Source organism: Lynx canadensis, chromosome D2 (assembly GCF_007474595.2).
Source record: "Lynx canadensis isolate LIC74 chromosome D2, mLynCan4.pri.v2, whole genome shotgun sequence".
Classification (NCBI taxonomy): Eukaryota; Metazoa; Chordata; class Mammalia; order Carnivora; family Felidae; genus Lynx; species Lynx canadensis.
The window spans coordinates 5294629-5309765 of NC_044313.2; the positions used below are offsets into that span (position 1 = coordinate 5294629).

Below are 15137 nucleotides of genomic sequence, written 5' to 3' on the forward strand. Positions count from 1 at the left end.
CTGGGGGAGCCAGGAGACCTGCGGCCAGCTGGCCTCGTAGTCCCAGGCCCAGGCACCAACCAGGGTCTGCCAGGAAAAGCTCAGAAGAACCCCATCCCTCCCCCCCCACCCCCACCCCGCCCCCACTGGTGGATCTGGCGGGTTTGTTGAAGGGGTGGGGCATACCTCCTCGTGCATCCCTGCCGGCTTCCTCCCCAAGTGAGCTCAACTCTGCCCTGGAACAAAAGCAACACATACCCTGTGGCATCTGCAGGCCGGTGGTGTGTGTGTCAGGGCGGGAGGGGGGTTTCGATCAGGAGCGGCCCTGCCGCCAGCTCTGGAGTGTTCCTAATGTCAGCGGGCAACAGACCCAGAGGGCACTCCCCCTTCTGTCCTCAACACTCACAGCTGGCCTGCCTGTCGGCCTCCGCTTACAGAGGCTGACCCCGGGGTGGACTCCTCCGGGAAGCACGCCCCTGACCCTGGCCTCCACTAGGCAGCCATCCGCAGGTGAGGGGGCAGACGCCTAAGCCCCCTCCCCGCCCCCCTTCCCGAGCTCCGGGATTTCAAAGCCCCGCGGGGCTGGGCCCACTGGCAGAGCCGGCAGCCATCGCGCGGGGACCCCAGCCACCCCTCCCGGGAGAGAAAACGCCGGGTCCCCCCGCCCTCCGGCTGCTCCGGAGGCGGCTGGGGGGTAGACTCAACAAGTTCCCGGGCCGCGCAGCGCCGCCTGCAGCCCAGAAACCCCGAGGACGCGCCGCGGTGGAGCCCCGCGCACAGGCGGCAGCCGCCGGCGGCTCCTTCCACCTCCTCCTCCGGCTCGGGCTCGGGCTCGGGCTCGGGCTCGGGCGTCGGCGGGCGGGGGCTCCCCCACTCCCTCCCGCGCCGCTCCCTCCGGATCGCCCACCCCGCGCACGCGGCCCGCCGGGCCCCGCGCCGCCCCCGCCCCCGCCCCCGCCCCGCGGGGCCCGGGGCTCCGCCCGCCTCGGTGCCAGCCGGGCGCACAGGCGGCGGGCGCGCGGCTCCGGCGCCCTCTCCTCCGGCCGCCGGGCTCCGCGGAGTAGCGGGGACCCGGGGGCGGCTGCAAGGACTTCCCTCCCGCTCCCTCCCCTCTCCGCCCCCGCCTGCCAGCCCCGGCTCCGAGATCTCGCCGAAGACAATGCAGTAAATGAGGACATCGGAGGAGCACGGCGCCGGGTGGCTGTGGCTGGCTCCGCCGCGCCGCCAGCGAGGCGAACGCGCGGGCGTCCCCGGAGCCGGCCGAGCCGCTGCCTCCCGCGCGCGTCGCTGAGCCGGGCCGGACGCGAGCTGCGGCGCGGGGGCCGGCCGGGCCGGGCGGGCCGGGCCGGCGGCGGTGGAGGGGGCGGGCGGCGGGCGCGCAGCCGGCCAAGTCCCCGGAGCCGAGCCTTCCTCCGCGCGAGCCCGGCGAGCCTCGCCGCGGATGCCCTGCCCGGAGTGCTCCGCGCCGCGCCAGGCTCGCCCGGGTCCGCGGCGAGACATGCCCGAGCCAGGCGCCGCACCGACCTCGACTTATCTGTAAGCAGCGGAAGGTAAGCGGAGCCCCGCGCGCCCTCCTCCCGCGCCCCGGCGCCCGCTGCACTTGGCCGCGGGCAGAGCACCGCTCGGACGGGCGCCGACCCCGGTCGGGCGCTCGCACTCGCCCCCAAACGGGCTTCGCCGGGGACTCGGCGGCTCCCGGGGCCAGGACGCGCCGGTGCAGCCAGGAGCGGACCGGGCGGCGGGCGAGGTTACGCAACTGCATCTGGCGCGGCCGGGTCGCCGAGGGGCGTCTGGCAACTTTGGCGACGGCCTGGGAGGAGCGGGGCTGCATGTCTACGCTGTCGGTTCTAGACAAACGCCACAGCCTCCTGAGCGCCCGAGAGCCCTGGCCAGGCAGAACTGGGGGATCGCGGGCGGCCGCGTCCCCGGAACGTTTCGAGGTGTTTAAGTATTTTCCAAACTAAAGCGAACTGGCAAGTACGGCTGATTAACTTCGGGGCGGGGGTGGGGGGTGGGGTGGGGATAAGTCCGAGCAGAAGGGCCCTGACGCCGGCCGCGAAGGAGAGGAGCGAGCGGGAGCGAAGGCAGATGCCCACGTGAAATGCCCATTTCCTCCCGTGGCGCCAGGGCTCGCTCGGGTTGGCACTTTCGCGGGGCCGCGGGCCCGGGTCGGTGCCCGCGGGCCTTCGGGGTGCGCGGCATCCCGTGTCAGCCCGGGACAGGCGTGGGAAACCAACCAATGCTGCAGAGCGAGCGAGCGAGCGAGCTTGCTGGCGGGCGAGGGCAAGAGGGAGGAGGGTGCCCGCGGGCCGGCCCGGGGCCGGGGCAGCGCCTGGAGCCCAAAGTCAAGCGCGAGAGTCTGCGTCTTGCTGGTTCATGCTCAGGGTTCCCAGCTGGCGTCTCCAGCGCCGGGATGAAGAACCTGTCCCTGTGACCTCAGCATTCTACTACCCAGAAATATGCCATGGGCAGATGGAGCTGGCGATAAGGGGATGCCAGGAGTGGGGGAGGAGAGGCGCCTCTGGAGTAAACGGGGGGAAAGTAGGTGTTCTTTGGCTCATCTACAGAGCAGGGCTTCTGCCCCGACCCCTTTCCCGCCGCAGGTCTGTGCCTGGGGGCTGGGGCCGGAGAAGACAGTGGAGCAGTTTAATATGACCTTGTCTGCTTAGGCGCTTAAATCCTGCGGAAGCATCCTGAGGTGAACTGGCCAGCGTGGGAAGGAACTTTGGGCTAGCCCTGCCTTGGCTACCAACGCACACCAGCATTTCACGGGACTACAGCTCAGACTAGCAGAGGGTCGCGTCCATGCGCTGGGAGGTTTTCCCTGGGACAGGGACTGGCTAGGGGTTACCTGTCCACATGCCAGTGGGGGACTGTCAAGGTTAGAGCGAAGGGGACTTGGCTGAAAAATCCCACCCAAATCACCTGACCTGGGCCATTCCCAACGAGTCGCACATGTATGAAAGTGCTCTAACGTTGTGAAGCTTCTGCCACCGAGCGAGCAGAAAGTAACCATCGTTTCACTTTGCAGAGGCGGAAAGTGCTGGTTTGTACTATTCACGTTGTGCTATTTATTGCATTCATATCCTGTTGAATGTCACTTTCCAAAGAAAAGTTCATATTTATCCTTGCCTCTTTGTTGTTGTTGTTGTTGTTGTTGTTGTTGCAAGAATGATTAGCAAATGGGCACAAGCATCTCAAAGGAAAAATGGAAGGCCTGCCGTCTGCATGCCTCACCAGATATTAGTAATTTACTACCCATGTTTACTACTTACATTAGGTGGCACTGCTACTCATGATGGTTTTATTGGAGGCGCATGTGGATAAAAAATGTCTAGCACAGCTATCGCTAATTGCATGATTTTGCATAAATTATGCTAGCTACAGAGAGTTTGGGCTTTTCTTCACCCAATTCACCATTTCCTTAAAGACGGGAGGATTCTGTTTAATTTCTTTAGCCAAATGAAAGACCTCTGCTTAAAGACAGGATGCCCTTGAAACGCAGAGTATGCCTTTGAACTTCCTACAGTTGTCACGACTTCATTTTTTGTTACTGTGATTAGGACTTGGAGCTTTTACTTCAATCAGGCCCATTATCCGATTGACGAGCACAAATACCGGTTAAGAAATAGGCAAAGAAGGCAAAAGCCGGAGAGTTCCAGGCTTTGCACAAATCGCTTCCAAAAAGCCCCGTGGAAAGTTAGATACCCTTATTACTCTGTTTGCCCGGGGGGCTTCTCTGTTCTGCCACAATTGTTTTCCCCATGGCAGAATAGAGGATTTTTGTCTTGTTTTTCCCTCGATCAAGAAAAAAAAAAAAAAAATGCAAGTAAACAAGCACGTAACTGAAAGGCTTGTGCATGAAAGGCATCAGTCTACCAGGAAGACTCCTACACATTGAAATAAGCAGTCAGAAAATAAAAATGATTCTCAGAACAGTTGATCACAGCAGACCGGCTGGACAGATGCGTTCACTTAGCTAGACATTTGTATTCTCCTGGCTGTTCCAACCCATGGCTGTCTCATTTAGAGCAGCAACTACTGAGCTCTCTTGGATGAGGAGATTAGTTACTGTTGGGGACAGGCTACTTCCCGGGGAATGACGATAAAGAAATCACAGCTAGACGGCACAGCGATGGGTCTACGGACCAGCATCTGCGGAGGAAGGCAGGGGCAGGGGCAGTGGGGATTTGGTATCCTGGAGCTCTGGACCAGCCCACCAGACACCTGAGCAGGTAACACGTCAAGGCTGCTACGTAACCGATCCGGTGGTTAACCAAAAAAAGCATGTCTATTTGAGGCAAACCACAGTCATCTGGGAGAAAGGGAGGTTATTAGGGTTCCCCAAACAAAACTGGCATCTTTTTTAAACAGTTCCTTCATAAATGTGAAGAACCCTTCCCCACCGTAATTCCATTGAGACCTTCGCTTCCAGCCCCAAATTAGCTGACATAATTTATGAAGCAGATCCTTCTCAGTCTCCTCACATATTTGATTTTAATATTTCATAACATTATGGAGCGACTTCAATATTTTAAAGGAAAATTTAATATGATTGATATTACATGACAACACTTTTATTACCGTGAAATTCGCATACAAACATTTGGATAAGCCTTTCTTCGACGTTTGAGCTCACTTATAGCATAAACATAGTAAAACATCATAATTTTTCATCCATTTATTTTTCAGTTTATTTATTTGGAGAGAGAGCGCACACACGCGCGCAAGCAGAGGAGGAGCAGAGAGAGAGAATCCCAAGCAGGCCATGCGCTCTTAATGGGGCTCAATCCCATGAACCGTGAGATCATGACCCGAGCCAAAATCAAGAGTCAGATGCTTAACCGACTGAGCCACCATAGTCCATTTACTTTAAAAGTTGCGCATCTTATGTATTAAGGTCAGAGGAGTGGATTGGGACCAAGTTGTGGGGACCCTGCCGGGATTCATGTAAACAAACTGTTGAGACGTCATCTCACGTTAAACGCCAACCCATACAAAGTACAGGTTCGAACCTCTGGACCATGTATGCTACTGTATCTGCCTTAGATCCAGAGGCACTGAAGTGTCTCCAAGCGACCAAGAATCGTACCTCTCAGAGTAAGAGAAACCATGACTTCAGGACACATGTCCTGGTGCCAAATTCAATTCCTGATATAAAGTCAACCAGCATTTCCTCTTCCATAAGCCATCAGGATGTTCAGCGTGGGTCTGAGTCTGTGCACTTCAGACATCATTCATACCATAATGAATGAGCTGAGGGGCTTCGAGGTATACAGAGATATCATCAAGAGACAAACTGCTGATCTAAAATAAAAACAAAACACTCTAACCTGATAGTTCTGTGTCTTTCTGCTGAGTGCATATTCTCAGCTCTAATTGGGACAGAGAGAAAATTAATTTGAATATAGAAAAGCAGCTATTAGGGACAAGAAGGATCGTGTTTCCAAATTACACACCTTTTCACTAATACCATATTTAAAAGGAATTGGAAAAGAAATATCCCCGAAGTCAATATTCGTGAATATTGCTTTTCTAGTATGTTGATCGGATTATTCAGAGTACTGTACATCCACATTACTCTCTTTACCACATCATCTTGCTGTTACTCAGGTGTGGGTCAGAAAAGATCAGAGAGGGGATCAGGCTGCCACACTACGTTCACCTGAGTTACGCTCTTATAGCCATGACCGGGGCAAAGAAATTTTTTAAAGATGGTAACACCATGGCAAGATGCTAATCAAAGTTTATGCTGCAGTTACTATGGAAAATTCCAATTCAGTCCTTAATAATCTAGCCTTGGGCATAAAATGGAATGCCGTAAACTATAGCATACGAGGGACATGAGAAGGACTTTGGGAGGCCACAAATGCTGCACAAAGAAAAGCTGCTCTCCTCAGTACTCCAGAGGGAATGAGGGGGAAAGGAGGCTGATGGCCTCAGCTGCTCATTTCGGCTGCTCAGGTGAAGCAACTACCGTGGAGATGCATCACATTCACATCCGACCTCCGTGAAACTGACCAGTCTCTGTTCGTCATTTCAGTGGTGACGTGGGTCCCTCCACACTGGTTGTTCCCCGGGAAGCATGTGTACGTCAACTTCTCGTTTCTTTATCTTTTCCATGTGTCCTTAGTGGTTAGACTAAACACCTTAGGTCATCTTTAACTTGCTTTAGGAAATCTGCTTGCTTTCATAGTAAGTGGCTTTCGTGTCCTTGGAAATGTACTGGAATTATAAAACCTGGGTTCTGAAAAATGGGCACACATAAGGAAGGTAGACTGACAGGAGGATGGTTTTGTCTACAAAGGACTGCTCGTTCATGGAAATGTACTGAGCAGTAGCAGCAGTGGCCAGGACAATGTGTGAGTGTCACAAAACCAAGTGACGGGTTCCTCAAGAAGCTCCAGTCCAGGAGGGCGAAAGGAGGTGGGAGGCAGAATCGGGATAGGACAGACCGCACATGTGGAGGTACCCAAGACAAAGCAACACCCTGGCTGGGACGAAGGTTGAGATTGGACCCCTGAGCCCAGCACATGCAAATCCTGGAGCTGAAGCCCATCCGTCACGTGCTCAGAGCTGGAGATCTGTACGGGAAGAGTGAGAAGCGACACCAGGCAAAGGTGCAGGGGTGAGGATCGGAGAGTGAAGAAGGAGTGTGAGCCAGTTTAAGGTAGAACCAGTAGGACAGGAATGGCCTCCACTCACTAGCTATGGGTAAAGGGTGAATGCTTTGAACAGTTAACATACATGTCCAGAAGACTGAGTCTTGTTAGCTAGAGATGAACCAGATGAAAGGGTATAACAGGTGAGAATTAACTGGTACCAAGGGTGAGTGGTGGCATTAGGGAGAGATGTCAGGGGACAGCTGTGAGAGAAATATCCCACATAGCAGATCTCTACAACGTGGCAACACGAAGACAGGATTAAAGATACCACCAGGGTGGTGGGTGATATAGATGGAAACAGGGAAGTCAGGGAACCAGCAGGTTTGGGGGAAAAGATGTGATGACCATTAGAAAGTTGACTTTGAGTTTCGAACCAGAAATACTATTTCAAAAAAATACAGTTTCATCATCTTCTTAGAACCGACGTGAGAAATACTTTCAAAGAAGAGAATGAAAATGGAGTAAAGGATTCACAAGACAAAGAAATTCTTGAAGGACTAAGAATAGTATTACCTAATAACAGATGCTTAATAAATATTTAATGAGGCTACTAACAATAAACCTCATCAATGATTTTGCTAGAAACTCAGGGAATCCAGACTGAACAATAATTTTTCTCTTTCACTTGAAGTTGCACATTTTTTGTAGTAGAAATTAAAAGGAAATACATGAGAGGGTGGTAAAAAGGAAGCCTGCTTCTAGAAATGGACAGTCCTTGGGGCGCCTGGGTGGCGCAGTCGGTTAAGCGTCCGACTTCAGCCAGGTCACGATCTCGCGGTCCGTGAGTTCGGGCCCCGCGTCAGGCTCTGGGCTGATGGCTCGGAGCCTGGAGCCTGTTTCCGATTCTGTGTCTCCCTCTCTCTCTGCCCCTCCCCCGTTCATGCTCTGTCTCTCTCTGTCCCCAAAATAAATAAAAAACGTTGAAAAAAAAATTAAAAAAAAAAAAATGGACAGTCCTCACACCTGGCTACACGGTGTTTAGGCAAGAAAAAGGAATCCAAGACTTGGGTTTTTCTATCACCAGACTCAACCTTAGAGTTTTCTTTGGTAAAAATTCACTTGGGTAGAAACTGAGTTTCTAAAGGAAGAAAGTTGTTTGAGTTTATTGGCCTAGTACTAGAGTAAAAGAACAACAAGGAGAAATGAGAAATTCTAACACGTCAATCAGACACATACAATGTTCCTATACCCCCAAACCATTTTTTTGGTTGGAAGGAACTTTCACTACCGCTTTACCAAAATACTGGAGAGCTCATAGAGTCAACTGAAGGCTGACTGGAAGATATCTGTCTGCCTCTCGGCCTTGACCTCACAACTCAGTTTCACATCATGACATCAACTCCATGGATCTTTGGGCCAGGCTCATCAATTTATCACTTCCTTGTTACCAATAGCAGAGTGCTGCATAAAGACTTGCCCTCTTTCTTTTTCCTTCGTTGAAATCACATGGCACAAATGGCCATTTCCTATTAATCATGCACTTGAGTCTCACACAGCTCAGAGAAGTGTGGACGGGAATCATTCCCAAGAAAAGTTCATGCCACATGCCGGTGTAGAGAATTTGAAATTTAAAAAATACCGTCAGGCCGTATTTTTCATTTGACTTTTCCAGTCATCGAAGAGCCCAGTGAGAACTGCCTTTCTCGATCACTTCCTGTGTGTGTTTGTTTTAATGGCGGCTGTCAGCTTGGTGGCTTCACAGACGTGGTTTTAATCCTTGCTTAAGTTGCTTTGTTCCTGTTCTTTATATTTGTCTCTGTATATGAAGTTAACTCTCCTTTAAGTATAACTCCACTTTATTTATTGTGTCTACCGGATTTGCTAGTGTGCCAAAAATACCCAGGGTGAGGCTGAATGATGGAATTTATTGCATGATCGGAACACTGGGTCTATGAAAATATCGCCCATTCTTACTGAGCGGAGGAAGCGCGGGGCAGGTCCTCTGTGGCGCAGGGTCAGCCGCCAAGTGAGTGTTAGAGAATGGACCGTCAGCCAGGGCTCCAGGCTCTAGCGATCATTAAATCGCTCCTAGCGATCATTAAATGCTACATCGAAACACCAGTTCTAACTCTAGACCTGAAGAGTCAGTGAGAGGGACCAATGGTGTGCCCGGCTTGGGAAAAAAAAATAAATAAATAAGACAAGTATAGACTTTTATTCAGCCACTCGAGGTTGAAACCTTCAAGCATGTTTCTGTCAAGGACTGAACTTGGTGTCGCCCACACGCATAACATGTTCTAAGTGTGTTGTTTGTATCAGCGTCCCCTTCGCCACCAGAGACGGCATCACCAGAACCGCACTCTGAGGGTTTTAAAGGCACCGACCGACTGAGCCCTCGTCCCAGGTCGGAGTGTTGAGAGCAATGTCTAGGCGACACTGTCTGCACCTGTCCCCCCAGTTCTGACGGTTACTATCCGTGTGGCCATGGGCGCTGACTTGCCATCAGTGCCTCGATGTCTCCACCTTTATAAAAAATGGAAACCTCAGGGCGCCCGGGTGGCTCAGTCAGTTGAGCGTGGAACTCTTAATTCCAAGCTCAAGAGGTGATCTCACGGTTCGTGGGTTCGAGCCCCGCTTTAGACTCTGCGCTGACAGCACAGTGCCTGCTTGAGATTCTCTCTCCTTCTCCTTCTCTCTGCCCCTGCCCTGTTCTCCCTCTCTAAAAAATAAATAAATAAACTTTAAAACAACAACAACAACAACAACAACAACAACAACAACAACTGGGAACCTCTCCTTCTGAGAGAGTTTGGAGAACGCATTGTTAGAACATACATAAAGCACAAAAGGGTAACTAATCTGTGCCAAGCACCACAGAAGTATTAACTCTTATTTTATGATCCCCCCAGGCTGTGTAACATGCTCTAGATTCTAGGCTGATTCAAGGAAGGGCCAGAACTCAATCAGGCAGTCAGTCTCTACACCCCAGTTCTTAACGATCGTAGGAGAAAACACACGCAGGAATCGCTATGTCCAGAAAAGCCGAGAGTGTGAGAATCTTAAATAGATGATCTTGAGTACTCCCCCTCCAATGTATAAGCCCAGATCTCAAAGCCCAGATCCATGGTTAGGGAGAGCTTTCCCCAGCCGTGGGATTCCTAGGAAGGGACAGAATTCGAGATGTTTTACATCCCCAACCAGAAATGTCAAAAGAACAGAGGTGTGAAGATGCCATATTCCTGCTATTAGCCTGCCAGGTGCCAATTTCTTTGGAATCTGCCGTTCACTAATCAGTCCACAAGGCAGCGGTGACAACCAAACGGCCCCTTATTTTAAACCCTGACAAATGACTGGCCACTCACTGTCCCTCTGCAGAATGTGAGTCCACCCCCACCGCAGGCCCCACCTTGCTAGCCGTGGCCTGGGCAGTGCTGGTGACCAACCCCGCATTTGGCTGTGCCCCAGGTTCATTCTGGACAAAATGGAAGGGGCTGGCCGTGCCCGCCCCCCTGGGACATCACTCACTATTCCTTTCATTCAATAAATATTTACAGGTACCTTTATGTACCCCGTGTTGCTCTGTGCTTTAGCGATACGGCGGAGAAGAGAAGAGAATGAGGGGGTGGGGAAGAAAACAAGACAAAACATGCGGCCTGGAGGCTCTGCATGATGGATGATGACATCCATCTCTGCAGCCCTGTCTCCATCCCCAGAAATTCTGACTGATCTGGACTGGGGTGGGGACTGATAGATTTTATTCTGGAAAGATGGGCACAGGGGTAGAACCCTTAAGGAGGATCATGTCTCTCTGTTTCCTGTGGAAGCACAGCCTCCATCCAGTCTCTTCTACGTATCTGAAAATGCTTTAAAAAAAAAAAAGAAACAAACAAACCAACAAACCCCAAAACTTGTAAAAGGTTCCACTTCTTTAACACCTCTGCTCCCGTCCACAGCTTCAAGAAGGCCAAAGCAAAGAGGGGTCGCTTAAGGTTTTGGAAAGATTCATGTTTTCCTTTGAAAAAGTCCTTTTAGGGTTGTGATGTATGCAGAGACTCGCTTCCTGATCATCAGCACTGCTTACTCACTATGGAGCTAACTTGTCTCCACGAACCTACAGAATCCGTCCCCACCGTCCGGTCCCTCCCTCCCAAGCCTCGCGAAGGAAAAGGCCATCCGATCCAGGAGGGTCTCGGAGAGATTTAAAGGCAGAAGCAGAACCCAGACATATAAACTTAAATTAGGATTATTCACTAGGTTTAACACTTCACTTACTGTGTTGGGGGCTTCATAGAACATGAAGCCGTATGATGTCCTACCTCAGATGCCTGTCCTAGCCTGGATGAGCGGTCAGGCTCCATTCTGGAGAGGATGAGAAGGGGCCGCTCCAACGGCCCCTGAAAGAGAATCAAATAGCTGACGGCAGGGGCTCCAAGTAACAGCAAGCAGGATGTGACGTGGTTTACTGGGACTAACTTCCCTGAGGATCAGCCTTCCTCTCCTGTGTCTGTCTGTCGGTCCATCTGTGTGGCTGTCACCCTCACGTTCCCCCCCACTCTCCTATTTCCTCATTCCCCTTTTCCTTCCTGTCTATATTCATCATGAACAAAAAGTCGTGCAGGATTACATTCCTAAGTACCGATTTTAGGTATCGAGTACAATTTCACATAGCGTGTACTCAATTGAAAGTAAGGAGAAATGAAAGGGGTTTGTTTCATTCAAAAGCCGTGTGCCCAACATACCCTTCCGAAGTCACCGGACTCAAAGGTGTGCTCCAGACCTTCCACGGATCCCCACCCCCACTCCCTGCAGGCCAATGGCTCCCCCACTCTGTAGCAAAAACCACAGTCCAGTTAGAAGGCTGAGATTAGCGAGATTCCACACTTTTAAATGTTTTTGTTATCCCAAGCTATTGCAATTTTTGAATTAAATGCTTACTGAATCCTACCACTGCTGTGTCCCACTTTCGAGAACAAAGCTGGATAACGTAAGAATTAATCAATAGCAGGCCCCAGCAAGTCATACTTACTACAACACGTGTCGTTAGGGGCCCCACCGTACCTCATGGTTAAATATACCATCCGGCTGACCCTTGAGCAACATGGGTCTGAGCTGTGCGGGTCCATTTATAGGTGAGTTTTGGGGTTTTGTTTTTCGATACCGTACTGTAAATGTACATAAGTGTACTTTTTTCTTCCTCATAATTTTGTTGGTCACATTTTCTTTAGTTTATTGTGAGAATACAGAATATAATACATAACACATATAAAATGTGTTAATCAGTGTTATGTTATCAGTAAGGCTTTCAGTCAACAGTAAGCTATTAGTAGTTAAGTTTTGGAGGGCGTGAAAAGTGACGCGCAGATTTTTGACTATGCGGGGTTTGGCGTCCTTAAAGTCTCGCATGGTTGATGCATACACCATTTCTGAACCATATACTCATTTCTGCGCCTTGGCGCTAAGGGAGCGGCCTCCTCCCTAAACTTTCAATCTCTGCCCACGGAAAATTTAAGGTAATACTTTGTAACACTCAAACTCAAGATAGTTATGCCAATCTCAGAGGGGTGTCGGTTTTCATAACCGACAGATAGTTATGCCAATAAGAAGATAAAAATCTCAGCATGGTTTTACCTATGAACCTCAGGAAACCGTATCCTTCTCCCTTCCACCCATTTAATTCCTACCCAGGTTTCAGAAAACAGCCACATTCCACCTGATCTGAAGATTCAGGTAACGCAGAAAGTATCCTTAGAAGCCACCAATATGATATACCCATCTTTAGCCTTCTAAAAATCCACGGGGAAGGCCCCAGCTGTGAGGATCCTGTGATGTATATCATTATATTCGTAGACCAATTACGTATCAAAGCTGACTGAGTTCAGGAGAGAAGAGGTGCTTAGAGGGACCTCGTCTGCAATCACTTATATTTGTGTAAGGAGAGAATTGACACGCATCAAAGGGAAGTGACTCGGGCGTTAGGCCGGCTCTTGCACATCTCCTGGGGAGGCACAGTGGGCTGGTGCTATCGATAGACGCACGTCTTTCCCCAGAACTGTGCCTCATTTTCCTGTGTGCCCAGCACCTGGTGTGGTGCCGGGTCACCCCAGACACGCAGGCGCTACCCCTCGTGTCAGTGAAGGCAGCGTGAGGACTGGAGAAGCCGGAGAAGGTAGGGGTAGAACTGGACCGTCAAGACGAGACCACCTGGGGAAAGCAGGTGAGAAGCACGGTCCTGGAACAGGGGCCACAGGAACTGAAGACACAAAGCAGGGACTGCCCACGGAATGTTCTAGAGACAGTGCAGGAACTCGAAGCCTGGATGAGCAGAACCTCCAGGATGGAGGATAGAGAGCCGAGGGCAGGGGATGTGAGAGCACCAAGGTCAGGGTGGGAGCAGTGGGAACAGAAAGGAGGAAGCCCACAGGTAAAGGAACAGGAAGGAAAAACAAAAATCACTGGGACCTAGAGAAGACTGGCTTCGAAGAATTAAATTAGAGAATGAATCAGGCCAAGTACTGCCAGCACCTGCTAGGGTGAGCTCACAATGGACAGCGAGGGACTCACCACCGCCCTAAGTTGGGAGACGCGTCTTTAGACGCCATTGCAAGCCACGTTCAGTCCTGTATGTAATACTAGGTACCTTTGTTCCATGCGTGGCCAAGGGGAGCATAGTAGCTATGTTTCTGGGTCGAGTACGGACCACCCCAGGATCTCAGGTCTTGGTCTGTGGCCTCTTGTTAGGATTCTGTGCAGTGGGCTCCTGGGGCAGTACTTTCTCTGTGTTCTGCTGTCCACTTATAAATAGAAACTGATCACAAGAAAGGCTCACTTCTCCCTTTCTTTCTTAGCTACCTCTGCAGTAAACTCAAGACCTCGCAAAGTCTATGGTTTGGCTAGGCCGAGGAAACACAGGAGACGCAATACAGTGAAAAATACAAGGGAGATCCGTTTTGAGGGTAATAGATGGGCACTCACATGGTCTTGCCAGGAAGATAGATTGCATCTTCAACTCTAAATCATTGCAATTGCAGTGACCGGTTACCTCCAAGCAGAAGCCCTGCCCTGGGGGGTTCCCAAACAGTATCTTGAGATTCAACTTTGAGAAACAGCAGGGAAATCATAAACTCTTCTGACATCCTTATTTTTTGGAAAAATCAATGTCCTAATTTTAGCTTAAGGATTTGTCATGAGTGAAGACATGCCATTTAGTAAAAAAAAAAAAAAAAAAAATACAGATTCATCACAATGAGTAAGGCAAAACTACCCCGAAGTTCATTCACTATGTACATGTTTTCCACTGAGATTCCCATGAAGTCTAAGCATGGGAGGCCACCTAACTCCAACCTCTTTGGAGCTCCAAACTAACAAGGATTGTTGCTTAATTACCTGGAGCCATCCAGGCAGGAGAGTAGGTGGGACGTTAGCTACATTGATCTGTACGAACCAATGAGCTATATTCAAAGCTAGAGCACTTACATTTAACATCGAGTCTAGTTGTCATGCCGACTGGGGAGAAGAGAGGAGCAGGCAAATTAGTTCCTCTTACTAATCTTACATGTGATTTTGGTGGGTTGTTGGAATCGGTGTTTCTGGACCCTCTTTGGACATTATCAATTAGCAAAGCTAACTGCCACAAATAAAAAATTTGTTCTCTACACTGATGTAACATCTCACTTGGAGGAGGCATTTCTCCCAGTTGATTTTTGCCAACATCATAAAATTTTGCTAATTCATTTCTACTAATTTAGATTCCATTTGGACAGAGGATGAGCAAAGGTTAACATCAGTATAAGCTGAAGATCAAAGAACTAAGTAAATAGTGAAACAAATGAAGAAAAACGTCGGATTTGTTGAAGAGGGCCACGTTCTGATTTCTCTAAAGCCTCAACATCAGACCCCAAGCATCCATGTATAACACGGATGATTCACTTCCTCTTATTAGATGGTTCCCCGCTCATTAGAAACAGGCCAGTGTGAGTCTGTGTGGCAACACTGATTTACATTATGTGGCTGAAGTAATTGACTGTAGGGTTTCTGTTGGTTGAACTGTGTTTATCTGAAATCACAGATACGTGTGAGCTGGGGCCCCGCCTCGGGTAGCTTTCCTTCTGCCACAAGCCTGCGTGGAAGCTCCATGAGTGCCCCCTTTCCCTCCTTCTGACTGGACGGTCATCGCTTCTTAATGATGGAGGCCTTACTGCGATATTCCACAAATCAAGGGAACGGGCCACGATCGGGCGGTGTTTCTGCCCACACGCCTTGGCGCTAAGGGAGCGGCCTCCTCCCTAAACTTTCAATCTCAGAGGGGTGTCGGTTTTCATTGGTTACCCCGTTTTAGTCCTCTGAATCAGTGACCTTTGAAGAAGTGAACAAATGTCTGGAAAATATCATTTCAGTGTATTAAAGGAAATTAAATGGGATAATGAATCTAACTAAGACACAGTCCAAAATCTATAGCAGTTAGCTTTGCCCTGAGGAAGGGAGGACTTCTGTTAAGGAAGGCCTTAAACTTAACCATTTCACAACACAAACGAGGTCATTTAATGGGGGAGATCC

The 15137-nt window shown here is 50.3% G+C and overlaps 2 protein-coding genes across 6 annotated transcripts in view; one reads left to right on the forward strand and one right to left on the reverse strand.

The window, feature by feature from the left end:
- The window catches only part of DOCK1 (dedicator of cytokinesis 1), a 528429-nt gene that overhangs the window by 250817 nt on the left and 262475 nt on the right, over positions 1–15137 (reverse strand). The gene's annotated exons all lie outside the window — the stretch shown is intronic.
- INSYN2A (inhibitory synaptic factor 2A) overlaps positions 1389–15137 on the forward strand; it is a 57763-nt gene continuing 44014 nt past the window's right edge. For both annotated transcript variants that reach the window (XM_030333993.1, XM_032595288.1), the window contains exon 1: positions 1389–1529. The gene's annotated coding sequence lies outside the window, so the exon portion shown is untranslated. The remainder of the gene's footprint in view (positions 1530–15137) is intronic.